We start from the raw sequence: 24,368 nt of genomic DNA, 5'->3' as shown, positions 1-24,368 counted from the left end.
GTGGAAATGAATGTTGAAAACTAAAAATAAATAAATAAATTGGAAAAAATAAAAAATAGGATGTGGGAAAAAAAAGAATAAAACAGATCAGTTAAAATTTAGGAATTAGTAAAATTCTCTGGAGTTAGGAATCATTCCTATGTAGATTCACTGTTCTGTTTGCTTCTGTCTCCATAGATCTATCTCCTTCAAGTGAAGGGCCCTGATCAAAGTGGCCCAGGGCATCGTCTATAATCATGAAAATTGATTTTGCTCTCTTTGGTGTATATCAGGGCCTGTGTCTCTAATGCCAAGTCTCTGGGGCTGGGAGTGTGAGTGGGGCATGAAGAAAGGAGGGAGGGCTGAGAATCACAATAGTGCCTGAAAGACAATACCCCTTTCTGAATCCTCCCATCCAAGGAGGAAATATGCCCTAAAGCTATGTAGGTGTCCACAGTGAGCCAATGGTGATGAGAACAGGACTGCTATTCAATGATTTCTGTATGTCCAGAGTTGGCCAAGGTCCTCATTTGTAATCTAAATGAGGAGGTGATACCCAGAACAGAAAAAAAAGTCAGAAATGTGGTCTGGGGAGTGGAAGTCCCAGCCAAAGGTGGAAACCATGGATGTGACAAGTCATCAAGAGAGCTTGTCTGCCCAGAATTCCCAACCATTAAATCAGGATCTGGCTAATCTGGTTTAATTTGGTTATCTTACCACTTACCTATACTCTTATCATGTAACATTCTCTTGTACTTGCCAGAATACCTGCTGACAAGGCCTATGATGATGCCCTTTCTCTGATGAGGGATTTTACTGACAATGCCTCCTCCCCACCTCTTTATGTACCCAGGCAATTCACGTCTCAGCAAAATGAAAAGTACATCTTGCTTACTAAAACACTGGGTATGCTGATATATTCAATGAGATTCATAGGATGACCTGAATACACAAGGTAAGTCTGTAAACCGTCCCTCCCCCCCAATTTAAAATGTTTATATTATGTGAATGTAGAAGGTATACCAATTTGGATTAGGACTTGAAATTTGCAGGCTATGTCTCCCCTCACCTCCACAGCCCAGCTTTAGGGGGGCAATTCCTTAGCTTGAGCAAGATACATCTATAGATACTACAGTCTTCATCTGTGAAGTCTGATCAGAAAGACTCACTTGAAAGGGTTGAGGACTCAAGGTTGAGTCAAAAAAAAAAAAAGACAAAAGGGGAGCCAAGATGAAGGAGAGCGAGAGGCAGAACATAGGTCGATTTCTGACTATTGTGCCCACTCCAGTCTTGGCTTGCAGACACTGAGGGTCCTTCCACTCCTTCATCTCCTACAGGCTGATAGCATCAGTGAGAGCAGCAGGAGGGAGATGAAGGTTACTGAGGTCCCTGACAGCTGCTCCATCAAAAATGATTAAGTGGTGATAAAGAATTCCAATGAGCATCTGGTTCACATGTCAAGCCCATTGTAGTCCAAGTCACCGGCTTTCTCAAAAAAAAAAAAAAATGCCGTGGCTGAGAAATCTCCCTCTTCCCGCTATATGAAGGAGGGGATGGATTTACAAGGAGCCATACATGTCATAATTTCCATCTGGAGAACAGAAGCAGCAAGAGAGTAGGTAAGAGATTGGACTCACGACCGCTTGCTGCTGGTGTTTTCAAAGAGACAAAGGAGCTTGCTTGGGCCACTGTGCAATACTAGAGTGCTGGTGTATTTCCTTCGTGTCCAAACACTAGGCTAATAATTAATACTAGTTTAAGCAAATGGCTCTTGTTCTTTACTACTGCGAGGAAGTTTAAGCAATTTGTTAACATAGGTGGATCTAAGGAGAAATGAGGAGTTTCTAGTGGGGTAGGAGCAAAGTGAGCCAATGAGAATGTCTAGAAGGGAAAAATAGGGGGAAAAATCCTCGACAAGGCATGCATGCCCCTGCTACATATAGATTAAATATATAAGTGAGGGGGAGGAATTTGAAGAATTAATTTCATGTTGAAATGGAGTATGGCTGGGAAAAGTTAACACTTCCTAAAGAGATTAATTTAGGGACACAAAAATAGCCCAACACAAGGCTGTCGGGTTCTTCCAAGGAGAACACTGAGACTGCCATGGGTTTATCAATTCAGCAGACGTCTGCAGCGATAAGAACTGCTTCTGCTAATGCAGACAAATGCTACCTTTGGGAACTGGGATAGAAGAAGGAAGCCAACAAAACCCAGGCTTGGGTCCAAGTGGGACTTGAACCCAGGACCAGAAAGTGAAATGCCACCGCACTTCTTGCACTGATGCCAATGTTTCCTGATGATACCATGGGTATGGGACCAGAGAGTTTTGGAGTGCAGTGTTCTTAATTCAAGTTATGGGAAAGGGGCCAGATGGTAGATCACTATCCCAAGTGTGCCAGACATCTGAGTTTAGAATAGAGCCCTTCTGTCTCTCCTGAAATCTTGGGTGCTCAGGCAAGTTAGCAGCTGTAAGAATAATCATGATAGGAATCTATAAAATGAAAGGGTTGAACGAGGTCATCACTAAGAGTCCTTCCTGTACTAACATTCTATGATTCTGTCAACAAACATTTGCTAAGCACTCATTATGTGCCAGGTACTGGGCTAAGCCCTGATTCCCTTCCCTGAAGGAGCTCACTTTCTAATGGAGGAATTGTTTATTGTTGTTTGTCGTTATTCAGTCATGTCCAACTCTTCATGATCCCGTTTGAGGTTTTCTTGGCAAAGATACTGCAGTGGTTTGCCATTTCCTTCTCTAGCTCATTTTGCAGATGAGGAAACTGAGGCAAATGGGGTTGAGTGACTTGCCCAGGGTCACACAGTGTCTGAGGCCATATTTGAACTCAGGTCTTTCTGACTCCAGGCCCAGTGCTCTATCCCCTGTGCCACCTAGCTGCCCTCTAATGGAGACAACATAAAAATAACTATGTATACATAAGAGGTAGGATAAACGGAAGGTAATCTCAAGAGAAGGGAATATGCATTTATATAGTACCTACTACATGACAAATACCGTGCTAAGTACTTTTTACAGATATTATCACCTTTGATCCTCACTACCCTGTGAAGTAGGGACCATTATTATTTTCAGCTGAGGAAACTGAAGCAAATAGTGACTTAACCAGGTTCACATAATAAGTGAGCTTCTGAGATTGGATTTGAACTCAGATCTTTTTGACTTCAGGCCCCTGAGAGCTACCTGCATCTCAAAGAGAAGACACCAGCAACTGATATATGTGCACATGAGCATGTGTGTGTACATGTGCGCACGTGTGTGTGTGTGGTCTCTTGGAAAAGGTGGGATTCCAGATGGCATTGCTGTCACCAAATGCTTCTAGGATTGGGATACTTCTCCCACCAAGTCTTCATTTTCTGGACCTCCTAAGCTGTTCTTCTTTCTAGGAGATGGATTAAAAGGATAAGAAGACTTGGGAATGACTTTTAAAATTCCAACACCCCTTTGAAGGGACCAAACCAAAGCCTTTCCAGATGGGAGTGGAGTGCATTTTCAGCACATTCCAACAAGCAGAGGAATGTGAATAAGTTCACTGTTAGTCCCTCCCCTCAAAATGTGACAATGAGGCCTTAGTCCACCGAGTTCAAAGTTTGGAAAAAAGAGCATGTACAGAAGAGGGCCCCCCCCCCCTTTTTTTTTTTCAAGAGACAGAAAGCAGGAAGTAGATACTCAAAAGCACCAGAAAGTCCTTGGAATGACCAGTAATGGGGAAGAAGGCAAAATATTTTTTGCTTTGGAAGTGTTTGATTCTATTTAACAAACATTTACTAAAGGCCTACAAAGTGATGGCTCATATACTAAGCGTGCCTGGAGAGACCAAAGACAAAAAAGCCCATTCGTCCCTGTCCTCAAGGGGCTTACATTCTATAGGAGAGAGGAGACAATGTTCACAGATAAAGGCCAGGTACTTTGAGGAGGGTGGATCAAGAAAGACTTCACAGAAGAGGAAGTGGAGCCTGAGCTCAGACTTGACAGAAGTTGAGAATTGGAGGGGGGATATCCAGCAGGGGTGGTCACCATGTGCAGAGGCATGACAATGAAAGCTGTATCATCAAGCTTGAGGTATGGTCAGTCAGGAATGCTCATCTTTGTGAGTTCAAATATAACCTCAGACACTTTCTAGCTGTGTGACCCTGGGCAAGTCACTTAACCCTGTTTGCCTCAGTTTCCTCATCTGTAAAATGAGCTGGAGAAGGAAATGGTAATCTACTCCAGTATCTTTGCCAAGAAAATCCCAAATGGAGTCACGAAGAGTCAGACATGACTGAAACTACTTCACAACAACAAATGACTAAATGATGACTGATGAGGCTATGACTGTGATAAAAACTATGACTTCAAAGACTTGTTGACTGACTGACTGATGTTACAGAGAAGACTCTTATTCAGGTATAGGTGGAACTAGATGGCCCGGGATCCCTTCCAACTCCGACATTCCCATGAGTCTGTGATCTCTGTCAGGCCCTAGTAGAGTGTTTGGAGCACAAGATGTATTCAGTAAATGTTTCTTGAATCATTAATAACATTTATTGAAGGCTAAGATTTGTGTATCTTCTTAGGTACTCTAAAGAGTTAAGCAAAAATGGCCTTTGCCCCACAGAGCCTGGTAAATAGGATAAATTTAGCTCATCCCAAACACAAAAGAACATGTAATTAGGATCTGTAAAGACCATGTAATACCTGCTTCTGTAGAGCTCCATCAGAGTATTTAGGGCTCTTTGGGAGAGAAGTGCTATATAATGGAGGGTGATATTAATATTCTCATCATTATAATTAGAAGCTGCAAGTAGGATCTTGAATGACATTAATAGCATGTCCTTACTTGTTTAGCTCAGCTTCCCAGAAAGGGAAAACAAAATAGAGCTCCAAGTTAATAATCCAAACAAGAAATAGATGGGTGCCATGTGTCACGGTTGCTGCTCTGGGAATAGTCCCCAGCTCCCTTATTTTAAATGTGACCTTTGGGCTTGGTTATACAGGCTAGTTAGAGAGAGTTTAAATAGCACCCATGAGGAAGATTTTGCATGCATTTTTCTGGCATTGAAGAGATTTCTAGAAAGGGCCAAAGTTCTCCATTCTTTGCATTTTAATCCAGGAATGACATTTCTTAATTGGTGTTTGCTAGTGCCTTAAGAGTACTATTATTATCCCTATTTTATAGATGAGGGAATTGAGGCAAACAGGTTAAGTGACTTTCCCAGGGTCACACAACTAGGAAATGTTTGAGACTGGATTCCAACTGAGGTCTTGCCCACTTCAGGCGCAGTGCTTTAGCCTCTGTACCTGCCTGCCTTCTGTGATTATTTCCAATTTGTCCTTGCTTGTGAGTGGTTATATGCTTATTGTCTCCCCAACTAGATTGTAAACTCCTAGAGGGCAGGAACTGTCTTTTACTTTCCTTTGTATCCTCATCACTTAACACAGTGTTTGGAACATAGTAGGTGCTCAATAAATGTCCATTGACTGACTGAGTTTTTCAATAATGCTTATAAGTGGTGGTACTCAGAACTGAACACAATACTTCAAATGTGGTCTGACTGAGGAAGCTTTAAGGAGAAGAATGTTGAAATTGATGTTGAAAAATGCATTTTTTTTTGTATTTTCCTGTTTTAAACGATCTGCCCTTTCCCCATTTTCTATGACTTTGTATCATTGATTAATGCCTGTAGGGTTTGATGACCCAGCACTTGATGTAGTTATAAAAACAAAAACTTAGTCTGTGTGAAAGAAATAATTAAGCTATGGCATGATTGATCCATAGCTTTTGAGGTGGCTGTGGTGCTGAGGAAAGAATGCTGAATGTTGCACTCTTGGCTCTGCCCCATGCTGCCAGGGACCATCTCCAGTCACCCTGATCTGTATCTTGCCACTAGATACACATGACCCTGGAGGACAGAGTAAGGCTGATGACTTTGCACAGCTCTCCCTCATCTAAATCCAATTCACTTGCAAGTCATGATATGACCTTCCTGATGTCATGGCCCTCTTTGAGAATGAAGGACAAACAGCAATCTGTAAATAGTAGTAGCTGCCCCACTGCAGACCCAACTGGACAGTTCCAATTGGGAAATACAGTTCCCTCCCTCCCTTCCTTCCTCCCTCCCTCCCTCCCTCCCTTCCTTCCTTCCTTCCTTCCTTCCTTCCTTCCTTCCTTCCTTCCTTCCTTCCTTCCTTCCCTCCCTCCCTCCTTCCCTTCTTCCTTCCCTCCCTCCTCTCCCTTTGTCCACATAGAGAATCATACCTTTACCTGTGAGTGCTCTGACCAAAGGAATATAAATTTTGACCACTTGAAACCATACAAGATATGTTGGGATTTACTGGTTAGATTTCTTTTCTAGGGACCATGCCTTAAACCCAAATCACTCTGGCTCTCACTGATCAACTGACCATAGGTTTCAGCCCAAGCCTTACTCAGGCATTGTTTGGGCCATAATATCTCAGAGTAAGTGTAAACAGCAATTGTTTCTGTTTTGGCCAGAAACCCTGTGGGGGGTCTTCCCTTCCCAGATTGATTTTGGTTTTGTTTTTTGACTAGGTAAAAGAAGGCATTCTTTATCTCATTTCTTACCTAGCCTTAAACACTGAATAGGCTTTGCCTGGGTTAAAATGAGACCTGGGAAAGACCTCAGCTTAAAAAGGCCGAGGTCTCCCACTGTACCCAGGGCCATCTCCAGTCGTCTTGATCTATATTTTGCCACTGGACCCAGATAGCTCAGGAGTGAGGCTGGTGTGGTGACTTTGCACAGCCCTCCCTCACTTAAATCCAATCCCCTTGCATGTCATGGCATCACTTCCCTGATGTCATGGTCCTCTTTGAGAATGAAGGACAAACAAATAAATGAGCCCCGTGCTGCCTATGAGAGTTGGAACAAGCCACTGACTCTCTCTGGCTTTCACTTTCCAGCACTGCAAAATTATGAGGTTGGGCTAGATCAGGGCTGGGGAACATGCAACCCTGAGGCCACATGTGGTCCCCTATGTCCTCCGGAGCTGCCCTTTGACTGAATCCAAACTTCACAGAACAAATCCCCTTAATAAAAGGATTTGTTCTGTAAAACTTGGATTCAGTCCAAAGGCCTCACCTGAGGATCTAGAAAGTCACATGTGGCCTCAAGGCCACAGGTTCCCCACCCCTGGGTTAGATGTTCCCAGAGGCTTCTTTCTGCTCTAAAACTATGATCCTATGATCTGGTTTATTGTCGTATAGTAGATGACAAGGATAAACCAAAATGTCTGATCAACCAGGCAAGTGAATAATGATGACATCATTAACCTCATGGCTCACCTTGGCAACACTGTGAAATAGGTCGTGCTTGTCTTTCACCTGCCCTGCCACACCCTTTGGTGCTTCCTGTTTCTCATTCCATGCCCCTCACCCCCTTACCCAGCTTCTCAGAGAATTGTCAAGTTAGAAGAGATCTCACCAACCATACAGGGTAATCCATATCTGAAAAGGAGTCCCAATCTATAAAACCTGCAAGTGGTTGGTCATCCAATCTTTCCTTAAAGACTTCAAAAAGAGGGAGCCCACCACCTCATTGGACTCAGTCGTTTTTCAGTCACGTCCAGCTTTTTGTGACCTTCTTGAGGGTTTTCATGGTAAAGACACTGGAATGGATTGCCATTTCCTTCTCCAGATCATTTTAGAGATGAAGAAATTCATCAACATCAACAAAAACAATAATATTTAGATAGCACCTACAATATACTATACACAGACTGTACTATACACAGAAAGCACTGTGCTAAGTGTTTTACAATTATTCTCTCATTTCAGCCTCACAACAACTCTGGGAGGTAGATTCTTTTGTTATCCCCATTTTACAGATAAGGAAGCTAAGGCAAACAGAGATTAAGTGATTTGTCACACAGCTATTATGTTTCTGAGGACAGATTTTAATTCAGATCTTCCTGATTCCAAGCTTGGCACTCCTAGCTGTATTTTCTACATGGCACAATGGATAGAGTGCCAGGCCTGTAGTCAGGAAGACCTGCTCAATGAAACTCTGAAGACATGAAGGTAAACCATTTCAATGAGTACAGGATATGTCTGAAGATATTGATCTAAATGGGGCAGATATGTGGCACAGGGGATAGACTACAAGGATTGGAGTAAAGCTCTTCTTCCTGAGTTCAAATTTGGCTTCAAACACTTTTAACCATGTGACCCTGGGCAAGTCACTTAACCCCGTTTGCCCTAGTTTCCTCATCTGTAAAATGAACTGGAGAAGGAAATGGCAAATCGCTCCAGTATCTTTGCCAAGATAGCTCCGAACGGGGTCACAAAGAGTTGGCCACAACTGAAACAACCGAACATCAACAACAAAATTAATAGGAAGTTTTTCAAATTGGCTTCTTTAACTTCTACCCATTGCTCCTGGTTCTGTCCACTGGGACCAAGTAGAACAAATCTAAGAACGCTTTCACATGACAACCCTTAAAATACTTAAAAATAGTCATCAGATCCCCACACTAAACATGCACCACTCCAATTAATCAGTCTTCACATGACATGAATTCCAGGTTCTTTACTAACCTAATTACCCTCCTTTGAATACCCCACAGCTTATCAACATCCTTCCTAAATTGTGATGGCTATAATTGACCACACAGTATTCCAAATGTGGTCTGGCCAAGGAAGAGTCCAGTGGGACTAAAGCCTCTCCATTCCTGGAAGCTCTTCCCCTCTTAATGCAGCCTGCATTAAGATCACGTTCGATTTTTTTTTTTATGGTCACAGCATCCTGTTGACTCATATTGAGTTTTTCAATCCATTAAAATCCCCAGATATTTTTCAGACAAACTGATATCTAACACTGCCTCCCCCCTCTCATACTTTTAAATTTTATTTTTTTTAACCCAAATATAAGATGTTACATTTTATTTCATTTTGTTCAATTCAGCCCAATGCTCTATCCCATCCAGATTGTTTCAGATCTTGACTCTGGCTTCCAGGGTATTAGCAGTCCCTCCCAACTTTGGGTCAATTTCAAATTTGATAAGAATGCTCTTCAATTCCTTTATTTATGTCCATTAATAAAAATGTTAAACAACACAGGGGCAAGCACAGATCCCTGGGGCAGTCCATTAGAGACTCCTGCTCCATTGACATAGAACCATTAATGACTACTCACTGAGTCCAATCATTTAACTAACTTCAAATCCACCATTTAGGACACCTCTTTTCATGTTTTCCACAAGAATAGTTTGTCACTTTATAAAATATGTAGCTAAAATCTAAGTAAACTACATTTATAACATTCCGAGTCTAATCTACCAGCTTGATTGCCTTGTTTGAAAAAAAGGAAACAAGGTTAGTCTGGCATGACCTGTTCTTGATGAAGCTATGGTGATTCATTGTAATCACCATTTCCTTTTCTACATGATCACCAACCAGCACTTCGATAATCGATTCTAGAATTTGCCTACAAAACCCCAAGTCAAGGCTTATTGTTTCCATGTTGTTTCTCTTCTCTTTTTTGGTCTCTCCCCTCCCCAAGGAGTTTTGTACATAAACACCAAATTACTATTCGCAGATTTAGAGATAGAAGACACTTTGGAACTCATTAAGTTCAACCCCCTAGTTTTACAGAAGAGTAAATTAAGACTCAGGGTTAAATGACTAGTAAGTCTCTGAGGCAGGATTCAAACACAAGTCTTCCTGACTCCAAGTTCAGCACTCTAACCATTACATTATACTGCTCCTCAAATTATATAAGCTCTTGTAAGTTTGTAAAGTGCTTTATATATCCTATTTCATTTGAACCTTACAAAAGCCCCAAGAGGTGATTGCTATTGTTATCTCCATTTTTCAGATGAGGAAACTGAGTCTGAGGGAGGTTAAATGATTTGCCCTGAGTCACACAGCTGGCAAATATTGTAAGCAAGACTCAAAACTCAGATCCTCCTGATTCAACAGTTCAATGCTCCATTCATTATGCCACCTAAATGAGACCTGTAACAAAACAAAAACAACCCCCCACCCCCAAGAAAAAACCTTCAGTGGCTCCTGATGGCCTCTAGGATGAAATACAAACTATTCAGCCTGGTACTTAAATATGTCAATAATCTGGTTCCTACCCACCTTTCCAAAGACTCTTTGTTATTCCTCCTAACACACTCTATATTCCGGCCAAAGCTGGTAGCAGTTTTATGGATTTAATTTTCCATTCCCTATTTCCTTCCCCATGCCTGAAATGCACTTACTCCTCACCTCTGTCTTTTAAAATCTCTAGGTTTCTCCAAAGTTCAGTTCAGGAACTCCCTCCTTTTGGAAGTCTCTCCAAATTCCCCCTAGTTAATGCTCTCTTCCTCTTCAAATCATCTTACATTTATTTAACTGTGTACCTGTTGAATGCCCCACCCCCACTGGAATACAGGGATATTTATGTTTGTCCTTCTACCTCCAGTGCCTAGAACATGCTAGTTATTTTTAAAATATTGGTTGAGTTGACTTTTTTTTTGAGTTAGGACTCCTGCTGATACACTTATATAACCATAAAAAATCATGGTAAAAAAAAAATACTCAGGGCCTTCCAATTACCTCTGCCCTAGGTACCCAGGGCTTCCCATCTACAACTTCTTCCCTTGGCACTACTCCATTTTTTAGACATATTCTGGTTGCCTACATTCTCATCAAAACCTATCTGTCCTGTATCTTGTTCTCTAAAGCCTTTCTACTGATGTAATAATGGGTGCTGATGGGATAACACATCACCCCTCCCATGTAATAATAATAGTAATTCACATATATAAAATTTTATAGGGACTTTCTGGAGACAATTTCTCAACCCAAAGAAATGACTAATATGAAGATGTTGGAGCCTGTGACAAATCAATGAAAAAAAAACAGGCAGGTTTTTTAGCCACATCCCTTAAACTAAATTACACAGAAGACCAAAAGTGAACATAGCAACAGTAAATTATTCCAAAGTACTGTTTTTTTTTTCAGGATAATGATGAATCTCTGGAGTATTAGGATAAGGATCTGAGCATATTAAAACTGGAAGAGACATTGGAACTTCTGTAGCACAAATCCCTTGTTTTATAGGCAAGGAAATAAAAGTGAAATGATTATGATCAGACAGACAATTTCTGGCAGAGTTGGGACTAAAATTCAGATCTCTGAAATTGCACTCCAGTAGGTTTTTCCACATTTCCATGATGAGAGACCCTTGTTTTCTAGCTCCACACCCCGTCTGGACATATGCTGCACCTTTGAAATGAGTATGTTTTTATTTATTTTTCCTAATTCCTGTTCTAAATCTCCCTTATAGAGAAAAGAACTAATCCTTGACTCCTTAACCAAATATTTCTTTTAAAACAAAAAAAGGCAGCTCTCATTCCTTTGATTATGTTTTGGTTGTTCAGTCATTTTTCAGTCATGTCCTATTTTTTGTGACCCCATTTGGTGGCATTTCCTCCTCCAGATTATTTTAAAAATGAGGAAACTGAGGCAAACAGGGTTAAGTGACATGCCTAGGGTCACACAGCTATGAAGTGTCTGAGGCCAAATTTGAACACAGGAAGATGAGTCTGCTTGACTCCAAATCCAGTACTCTATGCTCTATGGCACCACCTAGCAGTCCACTGTGATTATGACCACACAGTTTTTCTCAAAATAAAAGATTATTTCAGGGTAATTAAAATTAGATAAAATTAAATATTTACAAAGAAAACACCTACTATCGTCAGAGCCCCCATTTGTCACTGGGTGAGATACAACATTTAACTACAGTTCAGTCTGTTGTTATCATGGCACTTGGAAGGTATTAATAATTGTGTACAATTAGCACCTGCATGTGGTTATTAGAAGCAAACAGCACAATCCTTCACCTTGTTTCTGTACCAGATTCAGCCACAGAGCTTATTGGCAAAAGGCCACTTCGTTCCTGCTTGAATGACAATTGTTGTGTCACCACCAGCAATGAAGAAGGCAGGCATGATGGTGCTTATTGCTTACTCCTAACCAATTATATCTGCATTTAACCTTCAGTGGCTCCCTCTTCTCTACCAAATAAAAAATATAAATTCCTCTACTTGGCATCCAAGGCTCTCCACAGTCTGGTTCTAATCCACCATTCAGCCTTATTTCCCACAACTTTTCTTCATGTACTTTAGTAATTTTCTCTCTACTTTTTCTCTGCCCTTTCCACCTCCATACATTTATATCCGCTGTCCCTAGTGCCTAGAATGCCTGGAATGACTAGCCTTCCCCACCCCCTTCCCCATCCCTATCTCTTCTGGTTGAAATTCTTTTCGTCTCTCAAGTCTCTTTCCATCTAGAAGTAGCCCTTATCTCCTTAGATCTTTCATGTCACTCTGACCTCTCCAATGCCTTTAAATATGTCTTAACTTGCATAAAAATTGCGTCCATCTCATATTTCCCTTTCTAGCTTATAAACTCCTTGATAGTAGGAATTGTGCCATTTTTATATCTCTCTCTCTCTTCACACACACACACACACACACGCACAAAACTTAGCACAGTGCCTTGCACTGTTAACAATAAATGCAATAAATTTAATCAGAACATCATAGTTAAAAGGAAACTCAGAAACCATCTGGTTCAACCTCCTCATTTTCAGGTGAGGAAACTGACTCCAAAAGAGATTAAATGACTTGCCTAAAGTCAGACAGGGAAAGCAGAAGAGTTTTCTAGGAGCATAAGAGTACATTGAATTGTTATATTTGAAAATGCCCTTTATCAGCATCCACGTATTTTTATTATACTGTATTATATAAAATAATATATTATTTAAATCTATAAATTATATATAATATATTGTATATCATATATAAATATATAATTTATAAAATATGTTCTATAAAATAATATTTTATTTTATAATCCCACCAGATTTCAGCTCTAATATACTGGTCAGCTGGTTGTTTTCCTTGATTCTCAAAGAGGAACAAAATGACTTCGCTATGTTGGGGTCAAGATACAGTATGTCCAACTGTGGCTGATCAGACCAATACAAGCTGAGAAGGCTCCACCACAGGTCAGGCACAAGGAGTCCGTGTGACTGTTTGGAGTGGAAAGGTCTCTAAATTTGTGCTTCTCACATTTCTTTTGAGCTACTGCAATTCTGATTTGCTCTTAGAGTACAGTGCCTTCTCTGATGGGGGCATGCCGTGTTTGGGTGGACCTGTGCCAGTGTCTCCCATGTCTCACAATCAACCCCAGAGTTCTTCAGAGAGACCTTGGGAGTGTTTTTGTATTACTTCTTCTGACCACCATGTGAGTTCTTACCTTGTGGGAGTTCTCTGTAAAATAGTCTTTTAGACAAACATACATTTGGCAACCAAACAACATGGTCAGTCCATTGGAGTTACACACTCTGCAGTAGGGTTTGAATGCTTGCATTTCAGCTCAAGAGAGGGCCTCAGTGTTAGGTACCTTATCCTGTCAGGGGATCTTCAGAATCTTCCTAAGACAATTCAAATGGAAGTGATTCAGTTTCCTGGCATGGCGTTGGTCCAGGTCTCACAGGCATACAACAATGAGGTCAACAAAACATCTCTGTAGAGTTTCAGGTTGGTAGGCAGTCTAATACCTCTTCTCTCCCAACTTTCCTTTGGAACCTTCCAAACACTGAGCTAGCTCTGGCAATGTGTGGGTCAACCTCATTATCAGTGTGTACATTCCTGGAAAGTGTACTGCCAAGGTAAGCGAACTTATCCATAGCATTCAATATTTCTCCATTTGCTGTAATTGATGGTTCCACATATGGATGGTGTAGAAATGGGCTGATGAGGATCCTTTTTCCTTGGTGTTAATTATTAGACCAAAATTAGCACAAACAGCAGAGAATCGATCCATACTTTGTTGCGTCTCAGTCTCAGAGGATGTATTGAGTGCACAATCATTTGTGAACAAAAAGTCGAGTACCAACTCTCCCTTCACTTTAATCTTGAGCAATAATATGTAGTCAATTGATGATGCAAACTCAGGTGAATGCATCCACCTGAATAAAACTCATTATAGGGCCCTTCTCATCCTGACTGACTTAAAAAAAATCTTTTTGAACCTTTTAAAAGCAGAATAAAAGTCTTGGATCCCACTATACACTAATCAAATTACATGAAATTCAAATGCTTAAGCCTTAATTACTTTAATTAAGCCATTTAATTCTATCTTCACTCTTAATTTACAACTTTAGATGGCAACCATGTAACATAAGAGAAAAGAATCCCATATGATTTCCTTCTACCTGTAAGGTAACATCAATCAAATCCCTATGTCAGGAAATTGAAAAATGTCTTTTTAGAAATATTTATAGAATAACATTTAAAAATCCATTGTCATCCATAGAAATTAAAAGTGAAATTAATACAAAAATATTCTCAAATGCAGATCAATCCAACCACTTAATACAATTTCTAATTAAATGACTTTAAATAAAAGGAAATGATCTTCTACTATCATTAATTACTACCTCATTAATCCAGTGCTGAGTTTTGTAGCAATCCAGTGAAAAGGCACAATCACTTTCCATAGGAGTTTAACATCATGGCAAAGGACAATGACATTTACCAGCACATTCGTTTGTAGACCCAAACTGAGCATCTCTTAAAAAGTAAAAATAGTAGCAAATATTTTCTAGCACTTTAAGAGCTTTACCTGTATTATCTCATCGTTGTATCTCCAGAGTTTAGTATCATGCCTTGTACATAGTAAGTACTTAATGAATATTATAGCATAATCAGGTCAGAAGTCAACTAGTCCAATCCCCTAATTTTACCAATGAGGAAACTGAATCCAAGAGATGTCACACGGGAAAGCAACAGTGCAGTATTGCTACATTAATACTGCCATTTAAAAATCAACAATAAATTCTTAAAAAACAAAACAACAAATGGCAAAATTAGGAACCTTTAAAAAACTAAACAAAGTTAGTTGTTTTGAGAAGACAAACAAATTGTTTTGGATTAATAGAAAAAGAAATGGATTATTGAAATAACCTAATATAAGAACAAAAAAGTTGGACAAATCCAAAAGGAATTCCCAAGGGGGGAAAAAAACGAGAAAAAATGGATTTACAAATGAATTCTTTCAGCCATTTGATGGTTAATTAATTCCAATATTATAAGCCATTTGCAAAAAGTAAAAAATAAAAAGGAAAAGAAGGGATCCTTTAAAAAGCAATAATAAAAATACTATATTTTTTTATACTCTGAAGTCTCATCATGGCATGGAAGTCATTCTGGGTTTTCCAAGGCTATGCCAGTAGGGACATTAGGCCTGAAGAAGAATTAAGGGGGCGGATGATTACTGTCTTCAAGTATCTTTTATCTCCAAGATTCTGAGATTCCATGAAAAGACTTAATTCTATGAAAGAATGTGAAAGGCTGTGATAGAGAGAAGCCAGACATGCTCTGCTTTTCTTCAAAGGCAGACCCAGGAGTAAAAGTTAGGAGTCAGATTTCAGTGAAAGGGAACAATACTCCTAATGATTAGACCTGTTCAAAAGCAGAATGGGACATCTTATTAGGAATAGTAAATTCCCCAATCACTGGAGGAATTCAAGCGGAAACTGGACAAGAGTGTAAGCTCCTTGAGGATAGGGACTGTCTTTTGTATCCTTAGTACTTAGAGCCTGGTACGTAGTAGGTGTTTAATAGATGTTATCTGATGGATTGATGAACACTCATCAGTGATAGCGCTAGGGGATTCCTGCTCCAGATCTGAATTGGACTTGGTGACTCCCTGAAATCCCTTCTGTTTATGAGAATCTATGTTTCTGTTGTCTTACCAAGTTACAAAGGCTTCAAGAATTTGCCTGGCAATGGGTGATATCTGTTGTCTATGATCAACCTAGAGAGTCAGAAAAGGCTCATGACCAGAAATTTGGTGCTAAACTTTTTTTGAGTATGGTATTTCACCATTGAGATCTTATGTTCTTTGCTAGTGGATGGAGTAATTATTCTGATAAGATCATGAATCTATTAAGATATTAAACCTAAGCATGGGGTGTGACATGGCGGATGGTGGAAGATGAAATGTGTGAGGTGCACATTCACAAAAACTGCAACTGGGATGAATTGCTTCAAATTACAGTCAATTCCCACCTGTCTGAATAACCCCAGAGCTCAGTACAGTGCCTGCCAAGTACATAGTAGGTGCTTAATAAGACCTTATTAACTCCTCCTTCTTTGCCCATAGTAGGTACTTTGTAAACAGTTGTTTAACTGAGTTGAGGTCTCCTCTCTGAATTTTTTTACCTCACCTGCATGCTTTGTAGATTATACAATTTTCACTTCTTGCATAGAGTTAGATGCCCAAGTACACCCTGCAGGGGCTACAACTGGCTCCCAAACATCTTTTCCCCCAACATTTCCAACCCACTCCCCATTCTTTCACTTCATTAAAAAAGACAACAGGGCTGCAGCCTGGGGAGTTACCGTAGCAACCCAAATGTCACCTTTTCACCATCCCAGGTGCAGCTCCTAAATCTGTTGCACTAACTCAGCAGGAACTGAAAGAATTTTGAATGCAGCTTGGAGCTGTTATTATTAACAATAACAGTAATAAATATATTTCTGGAGGTATTTGATGCTACCCTAGACCACCCCTTCTGTGAGGTATTCTTATCCTTTGGAAAGGACTAGTGGTCTCAAATTGCTTGCAGCAGCTGGGCTACAGGAGGAGGTAGGATCTAACACAGTGTAATGACTTTATGAGCCTGAACCCTAAGACCATATCATCTCAGAATTGTCAGGCACCTCAGCAAGCCATCTCATCCAACCCATGTCTGGAAAAGAATCTTCTCTACAAAATACTTGATAAGTGGCCACTGAGACTTGACTTGAAGACCTCTAGAGAGGGGAAACTCCTAAAGCATCCTTTTAGGTATCTTATCTAATCTTCTCTAATTGTTGCAAAGGATCTCCTTTAACTTTAAATAAGTCAATCAGCCCAAGCCTTCCTTTGCCATATTCTATTCATTACTCCTACTTCTCATTTATGGAACCATGAAGAGCAAGTCTAGTCTTTCTTCTACATGACAGCATTTAAATTCTCTAACACAGCTGTCATGCATTTTCTTCTTCACACTTTTCATCTCTCCCCTTTTTTCAACCTATTCTTTTAAAGGCATGAGTTCTGAGCTTATAAGACATCCTTCCTAAAACCAACTGGCCACCATTATCTAAACAAGGCCCGATGAGGGCAGAGGAACATTGCTTCCCTCATTTGGATACACATCTCTTAAGGTTAAATTAGCCTTTTGGGCTTCCATATCATGCCAAGTACTCATACTGAGCTTGCAATCCACTAAAACCTGCCTCTTTTTTGGGCAAATTGCTAGAATGTCACACCTCTTCCATCTTAGACTTGTGACTTTGATCTTTTGGAATCCAAGTTATCCTTATTAAATTTCATCTTGTCAGATTTGAACCAATGTCTCTAAATCACTCTGAGACTTACCCCTCCACCTCATCCATCTGGCCAGTTGCAGATTATGAACTCATACTTTCTTCAGCTGGATATGAACTAACTTCTCTAGATTTTCTGCTCTGAACTCAATCATCCCATTATCTTTAATCCAGGGTAAACACTGAGATGAAAAAAGGGAAAGAATTCACCTTCTTTCCCATAGTTGATTTTGGGTCTTGGTGAGCCAGTGCAAAAGCAAGCAAACGAACAAGGAAACAAAAAAGCAAAAGCAGAATTATTTGACCCAAGCCTGAGCTGAAATAGTTATGTCCTATTTCTGATTCCTTGCTTCAGGACTTCCTATCGCTGTTGCCACAGACCATCAAAATGCTGCTGCCTTCAGCACTTTTTGTAGTAGCAGAGATTTGCAAAGATGTTCAGATATTGGGGAATAGCTAAACAGATGATGAATGTGAGGAATTCAGAGAAGCATGGGAAGATTTACATGAATTGATGAACAGTAGGGTTAAGCCGAGCCAAGATGTCAATATATACAATGACAGCAGCAACATAAATGGACAAAATAACAATAGAAAAATCAAAACTGAATTTTGCAAAACTACAAAGAACAAGTTTGGACCTAAAGAAAAGATATAAGAAGATACCTTCTGAATATACCAACTTTGCTTGTCTGTAAGGATGACCTTACCTGAATGTATGTGAGGAAAGGGAGGAATGCTATATGATATATTTTTTAATTTTATTATTTATTTGTAAAAAGGGGGAAGAAGAAGAAACCCCTTCTTCATTCCTTTGCAGAGGTAGGGGAGTCATGGGTACAGAACATGGTATATGCTGTTAGATTGTAATGAAAGTGATCAGTATTGCTGAATTTTTCTCTTCTCTTTTAAAAAATATTTAAGAGATGGCTTTTTGGGAGAGGGAAGAAGGATACAGAGGAAAAATTAGGTAATATAAAAACAAAAGTTGCCTATTAAATGTATTTTTAAAAAGAAAATGAATGTTTCAAAATTACAAATAACAGGTCTAGCCCCAGAGAAGAGTTAAGAGAAGATATATCCCCCTACTTTTTCCTTCTCCTTGCTTTGCAGGGGTAAGAGGTCAACAGGTATTGTATTATATAAGGATTCTTTTTTAATGTTTGATAGGTTTTGCTAAATTTCCTTTAAATAATTATTAGTTGTATTAGATGGCTCTTGGGGGAGAGGGATATAGAAGTAAATGTAGGCAATGTAAAAAAATTCAATAAAATATATTTTAAAATCACAAAAGGTACCAATAAAAATTTTTAAAATAAATGTTGCTGCCCTCACTCAAGATCACAGCCAGGTCTCCATTCAAAATCTTCCAGTTCCATTGCCAATGGCCCAGTGGAACTTAGCTGATCCTCATGCCAGCTGCCTTGGAATAGGATGATACTATTAATCCCCATTTAACAGAAGGAGGACATGAGAAAGAGTGAAAATCCAGGCCTTCAGATTTCTGTCCCCTCTGACTTGTTAATGTCAGAATTACTACAGTGGAGAGGAGAGGAGAGGGCTACAATGATAGAAATTGATCAAAAATACCTCAGTGGAATTTTTGCAAACACTATTTATTGGCCAACAAATACTCTGTACATTAAACTTTATGAAAAAATCCATCTTCAGAAAGTGGCCTCTCTCTCTTTTCCAATGAGTTCATTATTTTGAAGACTGCTCTCTTCAGTCAACAGCAGGCAGGGACGTGGGGAAATTGCATCTCAGGGCGACACCAAAAAGGGAAGAAGAGGGACACAGGTACTGTCACTGGGCAAGGACACCTACCAGAATTCTGCCTCACAGAGGACAGGAGGAAACATAGGATGTTTAGTGTAGGCTACAGTAGCAAAAGGCAGCCAGTGATTTGAAACTAATATAAGCCTGGTCACATAATTTTTCTTCACAAAAATTTTCAATGACTTCCCATTAGCTTTTTTTTTTTTAATTCCATTATTCTCAAATTGAATAGAAATTCTTCCCTTGGGATCCAAGAACCCTGCCACCCCCCCCACACCCAGTTTGACTTTAATTTCTCTTTCCAGCCTTGTTTTACTCTACATCACCTTTTACACCCTCTTCCTTTCAAACCAGACTAGTATAATCTCATCGTATCCTGTACATGCCCTTGTGCATCCATACCTAGACAAGACACCCCATGACCCTTATCTTTAGATAATGAAATCCTTTCCTTTCTTCACTTCAATTGTCACTCCCTCAATGGAACTCTCTATGATCCCTCTGCCCAAACTGGAAGTCATTCCCACTCTTGAATCTTTCTGTCTACTGTTTGACTTTTCCTATTCATTTAATCATTTTTTAATGCGTGCTGTAGTTATTTGTGCACATGTCTCATCTTTCCCCATCTTCACTAGACTATAAATTCCTTTTTTAAAATTTATTGAATAAGAAAAGCATTTCCATAATATGGTATAATAAAAAGATAATTGCACATGAAACTACAAATCTATTATGTATAACTTGCTGTACCTTTTAAACATAGAATAAAGTTATCTTGTATATTTCTATTTTTTGGAGGGGGAAGGCAGGGCAGTTGGGGTTAAGTGACTTGTCCAAGGTCACATGGCTAGATTTTGGGGGGGGGGTATGTGTTAAGTGTCTGAGGCCAGATTTGAACTCAGGTCCTCCTGATTCCAAGGCCGATGTTTTATTCACTGAGCCACCTAGGCCCCCCCCCCATATCCTGTACATTTCTTATTTTTTTCTTTAAGGGATTGTATTGTTTTTCATATTTGTATCCTTGATACCTAGCATAGTATATAAAACATGTTTTATGCTTGTTAAATTGTTTGTTGAACTGAATAACTGACCATCATTCTGCCAAGGCCAAATACATAGGAGTGAAATCTGGGTTCAAAAGAGCCTGGGGAGTAGGCTTTGATTCAGGAATTTGAGATGGTCATGGTGATATCAAGAAGCCCTGGTTCCTACCAAAGAATGAATGCATGATTTTTGATTCTCTGGGGGTCCATTTAACTTAATTCAGCAAACATTTATTAAGGACCTATTATGTACAATACATTGTGCTAGTGAACCAAAGGAAGCAAAGAGAAAACCAAAAGACTTTGCCCAAAAACAACTTACATTCTACTAGGAGATGCCACAAATATCCAGATAAATAACTACGTGGAAATTTGTAGCAACTGAGAGTTTCAGGGCAGGCTTCACAGAAGAAAATGTATCTGAGTTAAAAGAAGGTAAGGATTATGAGAGGTGGAGGTTAGGAAGAAGTGCATTTAGACTGTGCAAATGTATAGAGGCAAAAGATGGAATCTTGAGTCAAGAGAAAGTTAGTCATCCATTTGGCTGGAACAAAGAGCATGTGGTGGAGGGGAGTCATCTGAAATAAGACTAGAAAGAGCAAAAACAGATGAAAGATGGCCTTAAACACCAGGCTAGAAGTTTGCATTTTATGCTAGGGGTAATAGAGAGTCACAGAAAAATTCTGAACAAGATCAGACCTGTGTTTTATGCATTTTAACTTGGTAGCTGTGCAAAAGATGGGATAGATACAGAAAAGACTGGAAGCAAAGAGACACATTAGGATGTCACTGCAATAGTCCAAGTAAGAGATGATAAGAACCTGAGCTAGACTGTGTGTATACAGAAAAGGGAGTGGATACAAGAGATATTGTAGAGACAGAATTAACAAGATTCGGGGACTGATTGGATATTGGGGGAGGGGGAGCACAGTAAAGGAAAGGGGAGGGTCAAGGACGATGCTAAAGTTGCTAACCTGGGTGATGAGGGTGGTGGTGGTGGTTACCTCAAGAGAAACAGGAAACCTTTGACAATTCTAGTATGGAAATGTGGAGAGTGAGATACTGATGGAAACTTCAGGTTCAGAGGGACAGAAAAGAATTGAAAATAGAGCACTAAAGCTCAGGAGAGAGATTAGGGCTGGATATATAGATCTGGGTGTCATCTTCATCCCAGAAGGAAGTGGGGCTGACAGTGGAAGGGAGGAAGCAGCATAGGTATCCAAGATGACTAAGAAAAAGTCACTGGATTTAGCAGATAGGCATTTGTTGGTAACCTTTGGGAGAACAGTTCTGGTAGGGTGCTGGCATCAGAAGCCAAGTTGTAAGGAACTGAGAAGTGAATGGGTGGTTGGTACAGAAGTAGAGGCATTGTTTTTTAGGTTCATGGAGCTAATTCCAAGAATTGGAGAGGTGACCAGGCTTTCCTTCCCATCTCCCAACATTTAGCAGTTAATGCAATAAATGTTACCCTGACAACCCCTTAAAAAGTGAAAACAAAATTCAGCACATCTAACACATGCTTTTCTGCTTCCCTTCATTTTGCTGGTGCATTTGATACTAATTTCTCCTCTATCTCATTTTCAGTCTCTCCCCATATTTATTTTTATTTATTTCAGTTAGATTTATTGAAGGATATATGCTATTACAGAAATGAATCACAGCCAGATGGACCTTAGGTAGACATTAAAAACTTACAGGACAAATGATACTCATAGTTACCTTGAGTATCCAGATAAGGTCTTGGGCTCTTTAGGAATTTATTCTTTGCTTAGATCTCAAGTTTGCTTGCAAGTATTATTGTTTTAACTTTTCAGATCTTGGGGTCTATAAGTTTCTTCCAGTCTTCTACCATCCTTCTCCATACCAACACAAGTACCCATACCTGTGAGAGGTCTTTGGTGAAAATCGGAGACCTACTTATTTAGTAAAAAAGCCTCACTTCTGACATCAGTTCTTAGCACGAGGCACCTTGTTCCTCAAACATTCTTGAAGGTTTGTGAGTACTAGCTGGCCAGGTGGCACAAGTTGAAACTTGTGTATAATCTGTTTTGAGTGTTAATTGGCCCAAGCACAAAGGTCTAATCCAATGCACGGTCCTTTCCACACTCATCATTCGTCTCTGATAACGAACTATTTCTCACAATTAACCTAAGGATGATTTCAGTATAAGGAGAAATCAGTGACATTGGGAAGGGGTGGTTATCCCAGGATAGGCAAAGTCCTCAACTCAAATACTAATCAATATCCTAAGGGTGACCTTGAAAGAAACTACCGTGATCCTGGGCAGGGAACAGAAAAACTTGCAAAAGTTAGAAGAAAAGAAAAAAAAGTATGTTTTCAGCAAGTAAACTTACAAGGCTATAACAATGATGCTTCAAAGAAAATTATTACATCAACTTTGAAACAAAAAAAGAATTATAAATAATTAATATAATTAATTACATTATTTTTATATTATAATTATATTAACATATTATTTATTATTAATTATATTATATTGATTATATTATTAATTGTATTTTATTATATTATTTTATATTAATTAATTATATTATTATATTATACATTATATAATTAACCACATTTAATATAAGTAATATTAATAATGAAATATTAAAGGGTCTGTTACTTTGGAAAGTCGTCTCCCCAAACAGAATTTGTGCTTGTAGTTTGGGCATACAATCAGTAACTATAACAACAGCAAAAACAATAATAATACTTCTTTGATTCATTACTTAGCCTCATTTTCACAAAGAGAGATTCATATTTCACTAGCACCTTGATGCTTGAAGTGGGTCATGGCAGTCAAAATAAGGTACAACCAATGGAAACAGACCACCTTGGGCATAGTGAGTATAGACAGGAGCTGGACTGTTAAAAAACAGTAGGTCTAAAGGTTAAACAATGGTTTAATGGAATTATAGGATGGAAAGTTGTTGTTGTTGTTGTTTAAAGGATGAAGAAGCTGCCTTTAAGATGAGGTCTCCCTAGGAATGTGTATTGAGTGTGAGAAAGGAGCCAGTAAGTATATGGGGAGAGACTGAAAATGAGATAGAGGAGAAAATGCACCAGCAAAATGAAGGGAAGTGGAAAAGCATTTATTAAGTGCCTATGTGTGTCAGTCACTATGCTAAATATACAATAATTATCTCATATGACCCTCCCAATAATCATGCAAGGTAGATACTATTATTATCCCCATTTCACAATTGAGGAAACTGAGTTAGACAGAGGTTAAGTGACTTGCCCAGAGTCACACAGCTAGAAATTATCTAAGGCTAGATTTGAGCTCAGGTATTCCTAATTCCATATCTAACACTTCATCGAATGCAGCACTTAGCTGCCTCTCTGTAAAGAGCTTTTTAGTGTCCAGGACAAGGGCCTCTTCTTCCTCAGAGCCTACAGCAAAGGAAATGAGGACAGCAAAAAAAATGTAGAGAACTCCTGAGGTGTGGAAAAGGAAAAGCAAGAAAGTTCCCGAAGAAATGGTGCTGAAGGGAGAGGACCTGATGAAAGAGAAGGGGATGAGGGTGGCCTTGACTTGCTCACACACACAGGGGCTGAACCTCGTGTCAGTTCCCTTGAGGGAAGGAGTTTCACTAGTCTTTTTAAAATTTTTTATTCATTTTAAACTTAAATACAAGACAAGAAAAGGGGGGGGGGAACAGCAATAAATTTCTATTTCAAGAAAACCTATATGATAAATAATACACATTGTTTTCAAAACAACCTCTTGCTTGTTTTTTGCTTCCTTCTGGGTTTTCATCACTAGTCTTTTTCTGTATAGGGTTTAGGGAGAAGTTGGAGCAGAGTCAGTACATGGGATCACTAGGGAATAAACCAGTGAGTTTCTCAGGGTCTGCTCTGTGCTGTATACTTGATACCTTCTTACTGAGGTGTCCCTGTTATCTGAGAAAAGTACCTGAACCAGAGGGCTCTGACACCCTCTCTCCGAACAGTACATCTAGAGGTGACGTTCTTTGGGAAGGAGATGCCCACTGCCTGACTCAGTTCCAGAGGGTTCCTCCTTACTCCAAATGCCTCTTAGTCACTTAGATATGTTCTGGGATTGAGAAAAAGAGAAGAGAATCTTGCAGGCATCTCTTCTCTCTTAATTCATGTGTGTATAACATCCCTAGCTTTGGACAGCAATTGACCGAGGCCTGTTA

At 39.5% G+C, this 24,368-nt stretch overlaps 1 long non-coding RNA gene across 3 annotated transcripts in view; it reads left to right on the top strand.

Annotated features, from left to right (window-relative positions):
- The first annotated feature begins 711 nt into the window (after positions 1-711).
- Positions 712-24,368, top strand: part of LOC138146942 (uncharacterized) — a 47,488-nt gene continuing 23,831 nt past the window's right edge. The window contains exon 1 of one of the 3 annotated variants that reach the window (XR_011164661.1): positions 712-934. This is a non-coding gene — a long non-coding RNA (uncharacterized lncRNA). Of the gene's footprint in view, positions 935-1,491; positions 1,599-24,368 lie in introns of those variants that run through there. The other 2 variants (XR_011164659.1, XR_011164660.1) reach the window with 2 other exon arrangements.

Source organism: Petaurus breviceps, unplaced genomic scaffold, assembly GCF_028583685.1.
Source record: "Petaurus breviceps papuanus isolate PSGF00001 unplaced genomic scaffold, PetGlider_PUasm1.0 90775, whole genome shotgun sequence".
Classification (NCBI taxonomy): Eukaryota; Metazoa; Chordata; class Mammalia; order Diprotodontia; family Petauridae; genus Petaurus; species Petaurus breviceps.
Note: the sequence above shows the minus strand (reverse complement) of the source record. Positions and strands in the feature narration are given on the sequence as shown.